This window comes from Physeter macrocephalus, chromosome 18 (genome assembly GCF_002837175.3).
Source record: "Physeter macrocephalus isolate SW-GA chromosome 18, ASM283717v5, whole genome shotgun sequence".
NCBI classification, from domain to species: Eukaryota; Metazoa; Chordata; class Mammalia; order Artiodactyla; family Physeteridae; genus Physeter; species Physeter macrocephalus.
The window spans coordinates 44,909,180-44,913,452 of record NC_041231.1 but is presented as its reverse complement, the minus strand read 5'-3'; the positions used below and the strand labels follow the sequence as shown (position 1 = coordinate 44,913,452).

General features: G+C 47.3%; 1 long non-coding RNA gene across 3 annotated transcripts in view; it reads right to left on the bottom strand.

Annotated features, from left to right (window-relative positions):
- Window positions 1-3,242, bottom strand: part of LOC114484183 (uncharacterized) — a 21,418-nt gene extending 18,176 nt beyond the window's left edge. For 2 of the 3 annotated variants that reach the window (XR_008615650.1, XR_008615651.1), the window contains exon 1: window positions 897-1,843. This is a non-coding gene — a long non-coding RNA (uncharacterized lncRNA). The other variant, XR_003676778.2, reaches the window with a different exon arrangement.
- Window positions 3,243-4,273: the final 1,031 nt, after the last annotated feature.

The following is a 4,273-nucleotide window of genomic DNA, read 5'->3' as shown; positions in this document are numbered from 1 at the left end:
GGTGGGATGAACTGGGAGATTGGGATTGACATATATACACTAATATGTATAAAATGGATAACTAGTAAGAACCTTCTATATAAAAAAATAAATAAAATAAAATTCAAAAAAAAAGAAAGTAGGCAGATTAGGTTCTCATTTTAATTGGATTATTAAGAGGGTTGTATCCCTTTCTACTTTCCTTCCTTTTGTTTATTTATTCTTCTGCAGTTGTTTTGGCAAAACATTTGAGTTCAACCCCCACAGAGCAGTGCTGAGCAACTTGAGTTCACACCTCAGGGCAACTCATTCAGCTCCCAGCGCCCTTCTGCTCCACTCCTGAGCCGGACATGTGGCGTGGCAGGAGGTGGCCAGGCTCACCCAAGCCTTTCTGTGCCCCGCATCCACCTCGGGAGATATTTGGATTAAAATCCAATAGCTGATTTCCCTGAATATGTCAGGGGTAGCTCACTCTTTGTTGCTCTTGCCTGAAAACAATGTTTGCACCTGCCCAAGGTGGTGGCCCCAGCACGTAGAGGGGTACATCTTTCCCCAAGGTGAGGGCAAAGACCAGGCCCACCTCCTGGCTCCCAGGCTGGAGGCAGGAGGAACAGCAGCTGCCTGGGACTCCACTCTCTTCCCCAGCTGGCCTCTTCTGACCCACCAGGATAGCAGCCCTGTGTCCCAGAGTCTGAAAGCCCAGGCATTCCCTCCCTGAACTCAGCACCCCAACTGTGGGCTCCCCCACTTTGACGTGAATGGGGGTCCCCTCAATGAGGGCTCACCCTCACCATTTGGGGCCCCACTGAAAGGTTTTCTTTTCAGAGACCCCTGGCCTTTCTAAGGTCACCCCTTCCGACACCTTCCACCACAAGGTCTTTCTCATCCTAGTGTTGGTTCATTGTCATCATACTTACTTGTGTGTTGTCTGTGTCGCTCCACAAGGACAGGGATTTGAGTTCCATGAGGCTGAGGTCTCTTGTGCTTTGTTCACTGCTGTATCTAGAAAAATGCTTAGCACATAGTAATGTAACCAAGCAGTACCCTATGGGGCCTTCCCAGTACAGACACCCCCATGTCCTCCACCTGCCTCTTGTTTGTAGTAAAACTTTAGGCTCCCAGGCCTTCCCTGAGTTCCAAAGAATAAATTTAATCAGAGAAGTGAGAAAATGCAGAAACAAAGGAAAACAGTCAAGCATGACGAAATAATAATAGTTTAGCTATTAAACAGTCAGGGAACTTTAGTTCCTTCTCAAGGGCTATAGATAGTATTCTGAGCCATGTCCTTTGAGCTGTTTTGCAGACACTGAAAACCTCACCAGGGGAAAGAAGCTAACTCTATGCTGACCACCAGCACATAGACCCTAGACCCGTAGGAACCAGAAGGTTGATGATGTTGACTCCCAATTACCTCACCACCAACCCATCAGAAGAATGTCCATGAGCTGACCACACACCCCTCAACCCTCTCCCTCACCCTGTCTTTAAAAACCTTTCCCTGAAAGCCTTTGGGGAGTTTGGGTTTTTTAAGCACTAGCTGCCTAGACTCCTTGTTTGGCACCCTGCAATAAACGCTGCACTTTCCTTCATCACAGACCAGTGTCAGTAGATTGGCTTTACTGTGCAAGGGCAAGTGGACCCAAGTTTGGTTCAGTAACAGTAGGTGACAAACAAATCTTTGAAAGAGTAAGTGAAGGAGCCCTGTCCTATATTGTTATCTTGAAAGGTTTTGTATTGGGGGCTCTTACTTCTTTAATCAGGGTTTCAGCTGTTTATTCAGCTACCTTATAAAGCAGTGTTAGGCCCCACTAGAGCCCTCAGCCAGCTGAAGGGGCAAGGCAGGTGGCCTAAGGTAATACTCAGAGTCACACGTTACCTTTCCTCCAGCTGCTGTCATGACAATGGTACAGCAATGACTGAGCATCCACCAAGTCCCCTGGGACCCAGGAGAGGCCTGGACCAGGCACAGGTGAGGAGTAAAGAAGTTGGCCAGATCCTGAGCCTGCCTGGCCTCCAGGGCTCAGTACTGCCCGCTGCTTCTGAGCTGAGTGGATCAAGGTAACTGCCGTAGCTGCTGCTGTTACCTGCAGAGGGAAGATGAGATGTGCCCAGCAGGGAAAGTGCCTGGGGTTGCCATCAGTCATCGGTAAACCAGCTGTCCTTGTCTTTATCTTCATTACACATAAAACCAGTCTTTATTAGGCCAATGCCATGGATAAAATGTGTGGTATCACAAACATATAACCAGGCGTACAGCCAAGGAGGCATTTGGTCACCAAGGGGCCAGGCAGTGGTGATTGATCAGAGTTTCGAGTCTGTACTGACTTGTATGGAAACTTTCTTAACAAGGCAAACCACCTCTAGAAACTCTGAACAGTGATGGGTTCGCTGTGGAGAAAACTCAGTGGCTCCGTGACCGTGGGCAGACATTAATTCTCTAGATCTCACTTTCCTGTGTCTATACTGGGGATGATACCAATATCCACGATCGAAGGATTATTGTGAGGATGACAGGAGAGCAAGAGCAGGCAGGGGCCCCACTAGACTGAGTCCTGCACCCAGTAAGGACACAATGCCTCATTCAGAGTCAGGACTCAGGACAGTGCAGGGCAGAGACTTCATGCCCAGCAATGCCCAGGATTCGCCTCCAATGCAAGAAACATGGGGGTGGGAGGAAGTGACTCAAAACCAAAACCCAGTTCATGACCCCTCTGTCCCTTCCTGGCCATGAGGCCCCGGGGCACATCACATCACTTCTCAATTTCTTACCAGTGAGCTGAGACCAGCTGACACACGGGCTCCAAAATCTCTGTGGCTCTGACTTTTTGCATTTCTCAAAGTGTTTGGAACTAAGTGCAAGATGGTTTCTGACTTGTCACCCGAGAGCCCAAAGCCAACGCCAAGTGACCCCAAGTGACTTTCACAGACCCCTTTCTGCCTTCTCCCCAAGTTCCTGAACCTGACAAGCTTTCTCACTGCTTCCCAAGGCTTTTCTTTCCCTGTTTCCTTCCTGACTTCTTTGGCTGCTCACTTTTCCTACTTGATGTGCTTTTCCCAAACTCTCATGTTAGCACTTTCATGGCCCCAACTCCTCTCATTGGAGTTTTCCATCCACATTACACTTTTCCCCCCTCTTTTTCAGAGTGAGATCAAGACGCTGTTCTCACCCTCGAGATTCTGTTTCCGCTCTTCGACTGCTCCTCACTTGAAGCGCCTGGTGTTTGGACCACATTCTAGGCGTCTCTGGCTCGTGCCGACTCCTTTAAGATGTGCATCGGCAGGCGGACGCGCAACCACTGCGCCACCAGGGAAGCCCTATGAGTAACTTTTCATCCTATTTTCTAAGCTATCTACAATTGCATATAATTGATTTTATAACTGGGAAATTAAGGTTTTGTAAAGACTAAAGGCAAGCTTTCTTTATGATGTTTGTATTTGTGAGGTTACAAATAATCCTAGTGAGGTCCACGGAGGTGTTCATATGGGAGAGTGAGGCAGTTAGCCAGGGACAACTATGAAATTACAAGGAAAGAAAATCAACTTCAAGATGAACAGCTAGATGGAGAAGAGTTGTCTCTTTTTCAGTGAAAATGATGACAGAATTATGCTATGATGATGTCAATCAATAAAAGGAAACAGTGTAGGGGAAAATGGTTGCTCTGGGATGAGTCTTAGGTCAGGTTCCCAGGAAGCTGAGCTGTTGGTGTGCAGGAGGGGATTCCTGGGGGGAGCTCCCGGGAGTAACACTTGAAGGGAGCTGCCTCAGGGAAGGAGAAGTTAATTGCGATGTTGCAGTGCAGGAGTGATGCTACGTGTAACGGAGGCCTCGGCTGATGCCATGGGAGCTCCAGGGCTGGTTGACCCTTCAGAGCCATTCCCAGTTGAAGCAAGGGGCTGGGCCTTTGGACTCCTGAGTCAACAAGTCAGTATGGCGGTTCCTCAAAAAACTAAAAATAGAGTTGCCATATGATCCAGCAATCCCACTCCTGGGCATATATCCTGAGTAATCCATACTTCAAAAATACACACGCACCTCTATGTTCACAGCAGCACTATTTACAATAGCCAAGACATGGAAACAACCTAAATGTCCATCGACAGATGAATGGATAAAGAAGATGTGGTACATATAAACAACGGAATACTACTCATAAAAAAGAACGGAACAATGCCATTTGCAGCAACATGGATGGACCTAGAGATGATCATATTAAGTGAAGTAAGTCAGAAAGAGAAAGACAAAAACCATATGATATCTCTTATATATGGAATTTAAAATATGATACGAACTTAT